Source organism: Sebastes umbrosus, chromosome 3 (assembly GCF_015220745.1).
Source record: "Sebastes umbrosus isolate fSebUmb1 chromosome 3, fSebUmb1.pri, whole genome shotgun sequence".
Taxonomy (NCBI): domain Eukaryota; kingdom Metazoa; phylum Chordata; class Actinopteri; order Perciformes; family Sebastidae; genus Sebastes; species Sebastes umbrosus.
Window position 1 is genome coordinate 1112045 of NC_051271.1, and position 15649 is coordinate 1127693.

Genomic DNA, 15649 nt, shown 5'->3' on the forward strand with positions numbered 1-15649 from the left:
ACATTTCTAACTTGTTTTTTTCATGAATATTTTAACACAGAACGCAAATATTTCGCGGCAAAAAAAGCAACATACGGATTTCAGAACAAGGTCGATTACTGTCAGCTAACGCACCGCGAATAAAGGCAACAGCTAATCAAGTTGTGCAGAACGAGTTGAGTTGCTCCTATATTTATGAAACAACCATCTGGAGGAGAAGTGGTAGCATAAATTAACTTTAAAAGGAGGATGTGTTACTTTAGTGCCACATATATTTAAATAATTGTCACAATTTGTACGACAATCAATGCAGACTAAAGTTTCCCCTCAAACATCTACTACAGACTGTCTGAACAAAATGACAAAAACAAGCTTTTACACTCACATTTCACATTAATAGAGATGTATTCAGACGTCCTCTCTCCCAGCTCATTCTCCGCTGTACAGTAATAATCTCCAGAGTCAGAGGACTGGATGGGGCTGAAGAGGAGCTGTGGTTCTTCACGGAGAGGTTTGAGGTTTCCATTCTTGTACCAGGTGTAGTCAGCTGCTGGGTTAGCATCACTGCTACAGGTCAGAGTCACTGAACTGCCCTCCACTATCTCACCAGAGGGACTCACTGACACTGAGGGACGCTTTGGAGGATCTGGAGGAGAAAACATGAACAATAACAAAAAGTTAAAGAAGTGATAAAATGGAACAACCCATCGAGTGTCCTGAAAGAGGAGCGGCTCTGTACGGCGTTTTGTGTAAGAACGGTAAAAGCAGAAATAAGTTCAGCCACTTGTGAGATTTAATGATTCAACAGCAATCCATCCAAACCATCCAGGTCAAACAAACACAGGACTTTCAATCAGATGCCAGTTGTTTGTGGCTGAGTGAGTCTTTAGTCAAGTTAACGTCAATCACAATCGTTTCCTAACCCTACCTAAGTGGTTTTGTTGCCTAAACCTAACTTCCTGTGGATACGGAAGTTTATTTTGAAAAGACACTATGCATGTAATGAGCGTATATTGTGACATGACGTTCCTGACTGCCGCTAGAGGGGTAACTAGAGCATCATAGTTGGAAGCGTAATGGTGTGTCCACACAGGAAACGTCAGGAGCGCGTGGCGGCTGCGGAACCTGTTGTTTTTTATTTTGGTGTCTATGTTAACAGGTTAGAGCAGCCGGCTCGGCTGTCAGCTGCGTCTCTCCCAGAGATTCGAGGTCTCGCCTATTTTTAACGCGCACGATTCACAGCAACAACAGACAGTGAAAGTGATCTATTGACTGTATAATGACATCATACCAGCAACATTACTACAGTTTCAATGTCTGCATCTGTAGAATATGTCACGGACATGAAAAAAAAGGGAAGATTTATTGTTAAATCAACACTTCCTGCTTTCATTTCAAAATAAAAGCTCTCAAGCGCTTTTTCTGTGGACAGAATTCCTTCATTTGTTAACACGAGGCTTTCATTCAGAAATATTTGCAGGACAGTGTTGTAGAACATGCAGTGACTTGTAGAATAAAGTACATAAAGTACGGGGTTTTAATTGTGGATTATTACTACTATTTACAAATTACCACATGTTTCTTAACCTTTGTCTGTCTAAAATAAATATAAATGACATTTATAATGAAATGAAATGGCCATTATGAAAGGCAAACTCTATGTAGAAAGAAAGGGATGGCAGCAGAAGCAGAAATGCAGCAGAAACGCAGCCGGCGTGGACACCATATGCGTGAAACACGCAGCCGTTCAGCGAGGCAGCTGCTTACGTTCCCTGTGTGGACAAAGCGTCCGGCCACTGACCAAATGTCGGCATTTGACGAATTGGGAGTGAGAATGTGTTGAAATGTGAGCTCAAATATTAGACGTGAAGTGGATAGTGATTCCCTCCTGAACTTACACACTAGGGGAGAGCGGTACTCCTCATGTCCTCTAACAGCACAGGAATACCTGCTGTTATCGTCAACAGAGACTCTGTGAGAAGACGTTTCTTCATCTATTTCCTGTCCATTATTGTACCAGACATATGAAGAATGATCAGCTACATCACAGCTGCTCTGACACTTCAGCTCTGCCTGGTTCAATGATCTCCCCACCTGCACCTGGAGGTCTGGATGGATCAAGAAAGAGTAGAGATGTCATTTCAAAACAAACCATTAAATGACATGCATGTAAACATATACACACACACACACACACCAGTGTTTCCTAGACGCTGAACAATTGGAACCAAATATTCAAATGAAAATGTTACCTGTAACAGACAAAGTGACTCCAGGTGAGCCAGTTAAACGTCCACCTGGTTGGTTTGTTATGAACCTGAACTTGTACTCAGCTGAGTCGCTCTCTCTCAGGTCTGTGATTCTCAGAGTGCAGTCGTTGTTTTCACAGCGATGCTGCACACGACGTGAATACGCCCGGTCTGTTCTCAGATCCACATCATCTTTAGTAAACCAGAATGTTCTCTTAACTCTAGTGTCACGGTCATCTCCTCTGGATGGGTATGTGTAGCTGCAGCGTATGTTCACTGTTGATCCCTTAAAGGCACAGATCTCAGTAGAAGTGTAAGTCACTCCCCAGCCATCATCCTGACCCTGTATCACTGTAACACAGAGCACATCAGGAACCACAATCAGACTCGGAACATGGAGGTTCTTCAATATGGAAACCTGCTGGATGACTGAAATACATTTACCAAAACTACTCGGCTTTAAAACTTCTCACTGCAAAGACAAAGATGTCTGACGTCAACAGGCTACTGGGGGAATGTTTCTCTCTACGGTCATTTATGTTTTATGCACTTTGAAGCTGTTATTTCTGCATAAAGCCACGGTGAACACAGGCTTGGAGAGGTCCGAAGACAAAGTGTTTGCTTAGTGATCAGGAATACATTGAACCTGTGAATCTTACTGCAGCTTTAAAGGTGCTAAATTCAATATACAGAGCATTAATATAGCACCAAACAACTCTTGACTATGTAAAGATACAGAGGAGTAATGTCTACCTGAGCAGAGAATTAAAGACCCCCTCCAGTGTATTTTGGCATTTCTGATATTTCATATTTATTTGAGTCATTTCCTGACTAAGTTGATTAGCCACACTGTTTGCCAAAATTCTTTTGACAAATAACTTAATTTTGTGCTCAAAGTAGGGATGCTAATTTTAAAAAAATGTCTTAACCGATAACCGACCCTCGTTAACCGATTATTAACCGTTAACCGACCAGATTTGTGCCTCGCGCCAGCTGCAGGAGCACAACAGACAATTGAGTCTCCAGTTCACCGTCCGGGAGCGTTAACTTAGCAGCCACGATGCTGCGTGTAGTGTCGCGGACACGCAGCCACTTTCCCAGTAAAAGTCTCCACCGCACATTTAGTTTAGTTTAGCAGGTTGTCAGCTATGTGTCTGCCCGGTGTAAAGATAACGATTGCCCGCAAACAGTGTGTGTGTTTGTGCTACGTTAGCAGCTCTAGCATTGCCGGAGGCTTCGTGTTTGCCGCCGCTGCACACACATAGAGTCTGTCAGCGCGACGTAACTTTAACGAGTGTCTGTGTGTATGTTGACGGTGAGTGTGAGGTTGTTGGTGGCGTTCTAGCTGTGATCGTAGGTGTAGCAGTGTGTGTACAGTTTATTTGTCGGTGAATAAATGCTACGAAACTACAACTCCTCCGCTCCGCTCAAGCGAGCTGGAGAGACCAGAGCTCTTAAGGCGGACTGTTAAGGTGGACCAGCTTTTCTCCTTAAAGAGACGAGACGTTCCTCTGAGTCGTTAATTAATTATCAATATTTCTTTTAACCGTTTCAACCGATAGCGTTAATCGGTTAAAATGCTTAATGACCGTTAATGGTTAAACGGTTAATTGTTAACATCCCTAGCTCAAAGTTAGAAAAAATAAGGTTGTTGGTAAAATGGGAATATGACGTCTGACTGTAGTAGAAGCTGCAGGTCAAAGGTCATCCTCCAAGCTGCAGGTCAAAGGTCATCCTCCAAGCTGCAGGCGCTCTCATGCTAGTTTGAGTCTGAGCAGCTGCAAACCGATAAATCTGTTTATCTGTCAGTTTGTGTTTCTAGGTTTCCAGGACCCGCTGCACCAGGAGGAACCCAGGGCCCGCTGCACCGGGAGGAACCCATGGCCCGCTGCACCAGGGGGAACCCAGGGCCCGCTGCACCAGGAGGAACCCAGGGCCCGCTGCACCAGGGGGAACCCAGGACCCGCTGCACCAGGAGGAACCCAGGACCCTCTGCACCGGGAGGAACCCAGGGCCCGCTGCACCAGGAGGAACCCATGGCCCGCTGCACCAGGAGGAACCCAGGGCCCGCTGCACCAGGGGGAACCCAGGGCCCGCTGCACCGGGAGGAACCCAGGGCCCGCTGCACCGGCAGGAACCCAGGGCCCGCTGCACCGGCAGGAACCCAGGGCCCGCTGCACCGGGAGGAACCCAGGGCCCGCTGCATCAGGGTAAGGTTTGACAGTTGCTCTGAGGAGTTCATCCCGGTACATAACAGCAGTCAGGGTACCGTTGGCTATGACATGGAGGTCTTTGCGACCATCCAAGGATACAGTATGCCTCCCCAGACCATCACTGGCCCACCGCCAAACCGGTCATGCTGGATGATGTTGCAGGCAGCATAACGTCCACCACGGCGTCTCCAGACTCTTTCACGCCTGTCATGTGCTCAGCATGAACCTGCTCTCATCTGTGAAGAGAACGGGGCGCCAATGGTGGACCTGCCAATTCTGGTGTTGTTTGGCGAGTGACGATCGAGCTGCACGGTGCTGGGCTGTGAGCACAGGTCCCACTGGAGGACGTCGGGCCCTCATGCCACCCTCATGGAGTCTGTTTCTGCTGGAGGTCATTTTGTAGGGCTTTGGCAGTGCTCCTCCTGTTCCTCCTCGCACACAGGAGCAGATAGCGGTCCTGCTTCTGGGTCGATGCCGAACCACATGCAGAACCATTCCCTTTTTGGGGGTTGTCTTGCTGTTGCCTCTCCATTGTTGTCTCTTTCATTTCCACCAAATCAGCTGAAAGTGATTCACAATCACTTGTGCTTCCTAAACGGACAGATTGATATCCCTGAAGTTTAACTGATGACGGTGTTATACTGTGATGATCAGGTGTTGCTGAGCAGTGTATTTAGATAACTGAAGCAGATTACTGATAAACATACAGAGAAGCGAAACACCACAGCGACGTCTGCAAGTAACTAAATGATTTAACGAGGTTTGGTTCCTAATTTTCAGTTCTTGGTAGACGTTATCCTGTTCTCTAAAAAAGGATGTACATACATACATTTATAGATTTAAGTTACCGAATCCTTTAGATGAGCCAGTAACAGCTCCACTTATACAGTTACAGTTTTTCTGGCTCAATAGAAATCCTCATTTGTTCAAGCTAATTGCACGTGTTTTAGCACGTGTGCAAAAGAGTCAGTCCAATAACCACCTGCACACGTCTTACTGATCTAAACTGATGTGTCAACAGGAAGTAGAACAAAACAGAGATTTATATATCAGAAACATTTCCAGGGTTGACGTAGTGAAAAAACATGTGACACAATAACTGGTTTAGAAGCATGAATGAAGTGTTTTGGGTGAGTTACTACTAGGGATGCACCGATACCACTTTTTTTCAGACCAAGTACAAGTACTTACATTTGAGTACTCTCCGATACCGAGTACCGATACGAGTACTTCTCTGTGCCAAAAGACCCTCGTTAACAGCCAGCTGGAGGGTGTGAGCGACACACGGCGGGCTGGGGAGTCCCGCATACGAGGCGGTGTGCCGCGACCGGCTCTAGGTTGGCTTGGAAAGGCTCGGGGCGAAGGTGGCTCGCGGCCGCAGCTTTACAGCGCTCCCCGCCCAGACCTCGCTGTGGACAAAAGGGACAAAGGACAAAGGGCTCGCTGCGCCCTCTTTACCCGCCGGGGAGGCCCTCCTGCTCCCGGTGTGACCGTCGACCGGAGCGGACTGTCCTTAGTGCGCCCAAACCGCGTCGTGCCGCCAGATCTGGGCTCGGCCCATGTAAAAGGTGCCAGGGGTCTGCGACGATGTCGGCAACCCACCCGACCCGTCTTGAAACACGGACCAAGGAGTCTTAAGTCTAAGCGGGGTCGGGTGCACCACCGTAAAATGGTATCGGAGCTGTTTTGCGAGTACGAGTACATGAGCACAGTATCGGACCCGATACCCGATACTGGTATCGGGTATCGGTGCATCCCTAGTTACTACCTTTTGCAAACATGCAATAGAGTTGTGATGTCCCATCAAACAGTTGTGACTATTGCACTCACAGTTTAGAGGAAGTTAAGACTGTTTCAAAAACGGATAATAATAATCACAAATAGTTTTCTTAAAACAGTGTGTAGCTTGCTCTGAATAAGTGTGGCGTAAAGTGTAAATGTAGATATAGGTACAGTACCTGGCACAGAGATAAGGAAGATGACAAATCTACTCGCTGCTGCTGTTAAACTCATAGCTGCTCCTCTCGTCTCTCTGCAACTTCAGAGAAAATAAAACACATCAGCAGGTAACTCTTGTCTGCAAGAAAATATCAATAATATCAATAAACAAATATGCACTTTCGTCTTTAAAGATAATGTTCCTCTGCGGTCGGCACATTAAGTAGAAGTGAGAAGTTTTAAATGAGACCGACTTCCTTCCTCTTATCATTATAGTATGCATGAAGTCAGTAACTGTCTGATTGGAGAAGAAAACAACCTGTTTAAACTTGGAAACAAGTGGGAGTTTTCTCACTGAAACTGGGTGTTTGAATGGATGCCCATATCTAAATGTAGGAGTAAAAGAAGTTTATCAATTAGCACAGTGATACAGAGGAGTTGACTCACATACTGAAGGAGACTGGTAATCCTCAGGTCCTTTCAAAGCACCAGATGACTCTGGATAAATCTGACCTCTGAGGTCTCGTGGATCATTTTTTCTCCATCCTTAAACAAGACGTAGGACAGACGACCTGCGGCTGCTGACTTTATTCTCATAATACTACGACATTTTTCTCCTAAACTTCTGACTTTATTCTCATAATATTACAACCTTTTTCTCTTTTCATTGCTTTTCAGTAATTGTTGTGCATATATAACAATAAAGAACTTGAGTGTTAAATCGGGTAAAATAAACAGACGTCTGACAAATGCAACACAAACATTGACTGTATTTTATTCATATTTCATCCTTTTAATATACATTAATTGTGTACTGTAGCATGCTGATATATTGTTGTGGCAGTTAAAGGGGCAGTTCACCCAAACTACAAAAACAAAGGAAAAACTCTCGTAGTATTTGGTGATGCAGGTGGACCAATAAAATCCATCTCCATGGTGAGATACCAGCCAGCGTAAGTGAGAAAATATGTTTATTTTTTGTAATTTGTACGAAACAAAAAGTCTTTACAAACCCCATGTGTTTTTATTTTTCATGGTTGCCTTGATGCTGCAGTTCAGTCCTGGAGACTGAAGAGTATTTCTACCCTCAGTGTGGCTTTCTGCTTAAACGAGGTGCATAGAAAATAATCCATGAATAAATAACGAACCACAGCTCCATGCTGTGTTCATCTGTTGACTGTGCTGTACAGCGCAAATGAATCCTCCCCGTCTTCTTCACATCTTGTTCTGTGGGGGGAAAAACAAACCGTTTCTAACCCAAAGTATATTTTTTAAAATCAGATAGAGATTAAAATGTGCTGCTCACCCCGGGGCACTACTGGCACTGTCAGCTTTGATAGCAGTGTATTCAACACCATCACCATCCTCCTCCTCCTCCTCCTCTTCCTCCTGTGGAGCGGAGCCGGCCCGATGTTGGAGTAGAGTGGACCCCGCCGCACTGTGAACCTGGCCAACCTCAAACCTCTCCAGCGTGCCCCCATCACACCACCCTCCCACTCATCCAACTTTGCCCTCCTCAACACCCGTTCACTTAACAACAAAGCCCCCATCCTCCACGAACTCATCCTGGACAATTCACTGGACTTCCTCCTGCTCACTGAAACTTGGCAACAACCCAATGACTTCTTCTCCCTCAACCAAGCATCCCCCCCCAACTTCGGCTACCTCTGTAAATCCCGCCCCTCCCGGCGTGGAGGGGGCCTCGCAGTCTTATTCAACCGGAACCTCAGGACCACCGAACTCACTTTCCCTACAGTCACATCATTCGAATCCCTCGCCTTCAAAACCTGCTCCACCACAGTCATTCTCATCTACCGCCCACCTAAACCAAATTCCTCCTTCCTCTCCGATCTGTCTGAACTCCTCACCCTAGCATCATCCCTCCCCTTACCCCTACTGCTACTGGGCGACTTCAACATCCACATGGACTCCCCCACCTGTAAACTTGCCTCTGATTTCTCCACTCTACTGGACAACTTCAACCTCACCCAGCACATCACCTTCCCCACACACAATAAAGGCCATATTCTAGATCTCGTCTGCTCTGTCAACGTCCCGGTTCTGAACATCCACCCATCCCCCTTTCCCCTTTCTGATCACAAACTCATCCAATTCACAATCCCTTCCCCATCACCCTGTCTGAAACTCCCCAGAGTCATCTCATTCTGCAACACCAAGTCCATCGATCCCCTCCATCTCTCCGACCTCCTATCTACTGCCCTCCACCTGGACCCACCACCCACCTCACCTGATGATCTCACCAACCACCTCAACTCCACCCTGTCTGCCTCCCTCAACTCACTGGCCCCCCTGAGAACCAAAACTGTTTCATTCGACACCTCCTCCCCCTGGTTCACACCCCACCTCAGAAAACTCAAACAGACCGGCCGCCAACTTGAACGCCTCTGGAGAAAATCATCACTCCCTGTTCACCTCGAAGCCTACAAATCTCAGCTCATCACCTACAAAGACGCCATCACTGCTGCCAAATCTGACTACTTCTCCACCATCATCAATGACCCCACCCATAACCCCCGAACCCTCTTCTCCACTGTCAACACTCTCCTCAAGCCTCGTGCCAACACCCTCTCTGACCCCTCACCCGATCTATGTAACTCATTCCTTCAGTTCTTCAGCGACAAAATCACCACCATCAACAACTCACTGCTCCCCGTGTCTGACCCAGCAGCAACCACACCGACCCCTTTTCTCTCTATCCCTCTGGACCCCCTGACCCCTCCCCCTCAGCGCCGCCTCTCCCGGTTCGACCCTGTTGACCCAGCAACCATTGCCAAACTCATCAGCACATCCAAACCCACCACCTGCTCCCTCGACCCCCTCCCCACCCCCCTGCTGAAGTCCTGCCTCCCTGTCCTATGCCCCTACCTCACCGACCTTTTCAACTCCTCAGTGTCCCACGAAACTGTCCCCTCAGCCTTCAAAACTGCTGCTGTCACCCCCACACTCAAGAAACCTGGTCTGGACCCCTCCTGTCTCAATCACTACCGCCCTATCTCCAACCTCCCCTTCCTCTCCAAAACCCTCGAACGCCTCGTCTCCACCCAGCTCCAATTCCACCTGCATTCCAACAACTTCTTTGAACCCCTCCAATCTGGCTTTCGCCCCCTCCACAGCACAGAAACTGCACTCCTCTAAGTCCTCAATCACCTCCTCACCTCTGCTGACACCGGAGCCCTCAACATCCTCATCCTCATCCTCCTGGACCTGAGTGCAGCCTTCGATACCGTATGTCACAACATTCTTCTCTCCAGACTCCAAGACATCGGTATCGAAGGTACTGCACTCAGCTGGCTCCGGTCTTACCTCACCAACAGATCTCATTTCATCTCCCTTCACAACAACTCCTCTGCCACATCCACAGTCACACAAGGTGTCCCCCAAGGCTCTGTACTCGGTCCACTCCTATTCATAATCTACATTTTCCCCCTCGGTCAGATCCTACGCCACTTCAACCTGGACTTCCACTGCTATGCCGATGACACTCAGATCTACCTCAGCACCAACAGCCCCTACAACCCATCCTTCTCCCACATCAACTCCTGCCTCTCTGCAATTAAAACCTGGATGCAACAGAATGTTCTTAAACTAAACAGTGACAAAACAGAACTCTTCCTCATCGGCTCCAAATCCACCCTCACCAAAACCAACAACCTCACACTCAACATCGATGGCACTTCTGTTTCCCCCTCCCCCCAGGCACGCAACCTTGGTGTGATATTTGACTCCACCCTCTCCCTTGAGCCCCACATCCGCCAACTGGTCAAAATATCCTTCTTCCACCTTCGCAATATTGCAAAGATCCGTCCCTCCCTCACACCCCCTGCTGCAGAGAAACTCATCCACGCCTTAATCTCCTCCCGCCTTGATTATTGCAACTCTCTCCTCTATGGCATCAGCAACACCTCCATCAATAAACTCCAACTGGTTCAGAATGCAGCTGCCCGACTCCTCACCCACAACAAATCATGGCATCACATCACCCCAGTCCTGAATGACCTACACTGGCTCCCCGTCTCCCACCGGATCTCCTACAAAATCCTGACCCTCATCTACAAAGCCCTCAACCAACTTGCCCCCACCCCCTATCTCTCTGACATCCTCTCCCCCTACCAACCTCAACGGTCCCTCAGATCCACCTCAGCTGGTCTACTCTCCAACCCCAAGTCCAAACTCCGCAGCTTTGGGGACAGAGCATTCTCCAGGGCAGCTCCCAAGCTCTGGAACTCACTCCCCAATCTCATCAAAGACTCCGATTCCCTCACCATATTCCAGTCCCGCCTCAAAACACATCTTTTCTCCTCTGCTTACTTGTAGCCTCCCCTCATCCCCCTACCCATCAGTCCGTGTGTATGTATGAGAGTGTGCCTGTGTATGTCGCCTGTTTTTGTCGTTCGTCTCCTGTTTGTCTGTCTCACACCGTTTTCCCCCCGAATGTGTTAAGCGTCTTTGAGATCTATAAAAAGCGCTATATAAGTTTCATCTATTATTATTATTATTATAGAGGAGTCCAAACACAACTTTACTCAGTTATTAACAGTCAGTACAAAGGAAGAGTGGAAGATGTATATTAATATACATAAATAATAAGTGATGAGGGATTATATTAATTAATAGAGAGTTTAGAGCAGCTATGATATGAAGACAAGATAAAAGAGGATGACTGCTCTCAGCACAGAGCACGGAAACAAAACTAATAAAAAGTGATAAAAGTAGCTGCAGGTAGAAACTAATCCTCGGCCACAGCTGTGTATTTTATTATATTTATTTGTTATTATTATTCATTTTGGTGTGTGACCCAGACCAACATGGTGAGGGCTGGTGGTTCTTTTTCTCAGTTTTTATTTCCTGTTACAGACGCTTTGCCGCGTTCTGCATTTGGTGACCTGAATTTGAAAGAAAACTCAATAAAGACATTTTAAAAAATATATGTATAATATATATATACACACATCTGGGGAGTTTCCACGATTGTACACAAAATATATTTAGCTTAACATTTAATATAAAACTTCAGGGACGTTTGCATTTCACACAACTCTGATCTCCTTCTTTCCACCTGTGACCTTCAGCCTTCTTTTCCAAGTCCCACATTTGCCCAGATTCCCCTCTTTGAATGTGATGAATGGAACTGTAGATGTACAGTACCTGACACAGAGAGAAGGAAGACAGCTAATCCACCCGCTGCTGCAGTGAAACTCATAGCTGCTCCTCTCGTCTCTCTGTGGGTGAGACAATAAAACATGTACGCAGATAAAATAATGTACACAGGAGGTATACAGCATCAGTCACATCAATAAACTATAATAATATAATATATATAATAATAATATAAAATAAACTGCTTCTACTTACATTGAAGAAGAACGTCGTCTTTAAAGATGTCTTTCCTCAGTTGTGAATAAGCAGAAGACAGATATCAGGCTGTTAAAGACTAGATTTACTTCCTCTTTTGATTATTAATATAGACGATGAGCCAAATACCAGGAAATACACACATTGATTAGCATATATATATATATATATATATATATATATATATACATACATATGTATATATATATAATGTGCACTTTATAAATTATTCTTTTCTCACACAAACATTTTTTTAACTTTTCTATGATCATTCGTATAGCTGGATGTATGTTTGACTCTGAAAGCATTATTTCCTGTCTATAGGCAGAAGTTCTATATATATATATGTATATGTAAAACAACAAAACTTTTGTATGTTTTACAGACTTTAAACTTACGGGCATCACTTCAAGTGATGAATCAAACCAATTGTTAAAGCTTTAATTAACCAAATATGGTTATTGAAGATAAGTTAAACTTACTAATTTAATAAGTTCAACTGATTATGACCAGAGGATGAAATCAGTGTGACCTGAAAGATAATCTTTTATTCCATAACCAACTTTGTTTAATCATCTATTAACAGGATTAATAACGCTCATTAAAAACAATGTAAATGAAAAATACCCATTTATATGTTTTAGGAAGAGTGTTGCCAAACACTGACCTATCAGACCAAACAGAAGTCAGAGGGACAATAACAAAGATACCGGTTTTATTCTCTTGACTATCAATATCAGGATGTCAGAGAGAGTGTCAGAGGGGGGCACTTCTCAGGGCCTTCCAATCCCTGTATGCCCAAAGCGAGAGCTGTGTTCGGGTTCTCTGCAATAAGTCGGACTCGTTTCCGGTGGGGGTTGGCCTCCGCCAGGGCTGCGCTTTGTCACCAATCCTGTTCGGGTTATTCACGGACAGGATATCGAGGCGTCGTCGGGGGGGAGGTGGGTTTGCAGTTCAGAGTGCTGAAGATCTCATCGCTGCTTTTTGCGAAGTGTGAAGCGGTCGGGATGAGGATCAGTACCTCTAAATCGGAGGCCGTGGTTCTCAGCAGGAAACCGATGGATTGCCTACTCCGGGTAGGGAATGAGTCCTTATCCCAAGTGAAGGAGTTCAAGTACCTCGGGGTCTTGTTCGTGAGTGAGGGGACGATGGAATGTGAGATTGGCTGAGCCGGAACGAAGATTGATCTACCGGTCAATCTTCATTCCTACTCTCACCTATGGTCATGAGGGTTGGGTCATGACCCAAAGAACTACATCGCGGGTATAAGCGGCCGAAATGGGTTTCCTCAGGAGGGTGGCTGGTGTCCCCCTCAGAGATAGGCTGAGAAGCTCAGTCATCCGTGAGGGACTCGGAGTAGAGCCGCTGCTCCTTTGCGTTGAAAGGAGCCAGTTGAGGTGGTTCGGGCATCTAGTACGGATGCCCCCTGGACCTCCCTAGGGAGGTGTTCCAGGCACGACCAGCTGGGAGGAGACCACGGGGAAGACCCAGGACTAGGTGGAGAGATTATATCTCCACTCTCTGCAACATGTCTTTTAAAGACATTAGAATTACAATATCTGTCATAAAACACAACATATTTTATAATTTTGTGTATAAAAACTGACATTTGTGGTCTACAGTTTTCAGAGTGTAGAGAAAATCATGAAATCAACTATAATTTAAAATATTGATGCACAAAGCTGGATGAAAATGAATTTAAATATCTTAAAAATATTAATGAAATTTAAAAAGCCAAATATAAGATGAAGGTTATTGTAATGTTGCGGTGAGGACATTTAGTAAGAACAAGTGATGAAAACCATGAAAAATAAACATGTTGCAGATTAAAATGTTAACCACTAGATGTAATTTTGTGTACCTGTTTATATATATTAATACTCTGATGATTCAAATAAAAATTCATAAATTGATTTTTTTTAATTTGGGAGTCAAAAATGACCGTATTGCAGAAACACCCATAAATAAAATCTTAAACATCTCTAATATCATCTTTGTACATAGCTTTTTTTATGACTGATAAAGTTAATTTCCTGTATTATGACTGCATTCCACTGTTGTTTCTTTAATGGCTTTTATTCTGGTATTTCCCGTGTCTTATTTTGAAAGGACGCTGGTCTCCAGTGATATCCGTAACTTGATGGAAACACAGAATCGGTAGTAACGTTTTAGTTCCGGTATTTAAAGATGAGTAAACAGTTTATAAACGAGGAGAACACGCAGATGAGCTCCAGTTTATCAGGTAACAACGTGGTTTGATTCAGATCTCTGTAGAGATGTGAGTTAACTTGATGTTAACTGACCGGAAGTGCTGTTAAAGTAAACAGGTCTTAACGGTTACCAGCAGCTAGCAGCTCACTGCTAACGCTTCAGGGATCAGAGTGAAACTGTCTGAATGTGTGAGAAGCGTCGAGGCTGTTGGATCTTTAACAGAAGAAACAATGTAAATATTAACGACCATTTTAATGTTGTAAACAATCCAGATGTGTCTCAGGTCACTTCCTGTTGCAGGCTGTGTGTGACGTCACCTGACAGGAAGTAAACATGGACCCAAGCCAAAGAATGTATACTAACCTAAACTAACCTATACTAAACTATACTATACTATGCTATACTATACTATACTATACTAAACTATACTATACTATACTAAACTATACTATACTAAACTATACTATACTATACTATACTAAACTATACTATACTAAACTATACTATACTAAACTATACTATACTATACTATACTAAACTAAACTAAACTATACTATACTAAACTATACTATACTAAACTAAACTATACTATACTAAACTAAACTATACTATACTAAACTATACTATACTACACTAAACTAAACTATACTATACTAAACTAAACTAAACTATACTATACTAAACTATACTATACTAAACTATACTATACTAAACTATACTATACTATACTAAACTATACTATACTACACTATACTATACTACACTAAACTAAACTATACTATACTAAACTATACTAAACTATACTATACTAAACTATACTATACTACACTAAACTAAACTATACTATACTAAACTATACTATACTAAACTATACTATACTACACTAAACTAAACTATACTATACTAAACTATACTATACTAAACTATACTATACTACACTAAACTAAACTATACTATACTAAACTATACTATACTAAACTATACTATACTACACTAAACTAAACTATACTATACTAAACTATACTATACTAAACTATACTATACTAAACTAAACTATACTATACTAAACTATACTATACTACACTAAACTAAACTATACTATACTAAACTATACTATACTAAACTATACTATACTACACTAAACTAAACTATACGATACTAAACTATACTATACTATACTAAACTATACTATACTAAACTATACTATACTAAACTAAACTATACTATACTATACCGATTCAGCACGTTGAATTAACAGTTAAACAGTTAATTATTAACATCCCTAATGAGTGTGTGTCTCCAGCTTGTCAGGCTGTCTGATCACAGAGGACGGCTGCACTTCTCTGGCCTCAGCTCTTAGATCCAACCCGTCTCATCTGAGAGAGCTGGACCTGAGCTACAACCATCCAGGAGACTCAGGAGTGAAGCTGCTGTCTGCTGGACTGGATGATCCACAATGGAGACTGGACACTCTCAGGTATGAACAGACAACAAGAGCTTACACTCACACTGCTGATGAGAGTCCCTGTCCCCACTGAGACTGACCTCCTAACTCATATCAGACCAGGGTCTGGTGTAGATCCTGGTCTGATATGAGTTAGGAGGTCAGACCAGGATCTGGTGTAGGTCATCTGTTGACGCCTACGACACACATTTTTTTTGGCAAATATACTCAAGTGTTTAAAA

The 15649-nt window shown here is 44.0% G+C and overlaps 1 protein-coding gene across 1 annotated transcript in view; it reads right to left on the minus strand.

The window, feature by feature from the left end:
- LOC119484981 (NACHT, LRR and PYD domains-containing protein 12-like) overlaps positions 1–15649 on the minus strand; it is a 956516-nt gene that overhangs the window by 447294 nt on the left and 493573 nt on the right. The gene's annotated exons all lie outside the window — the stretch shown is intronic.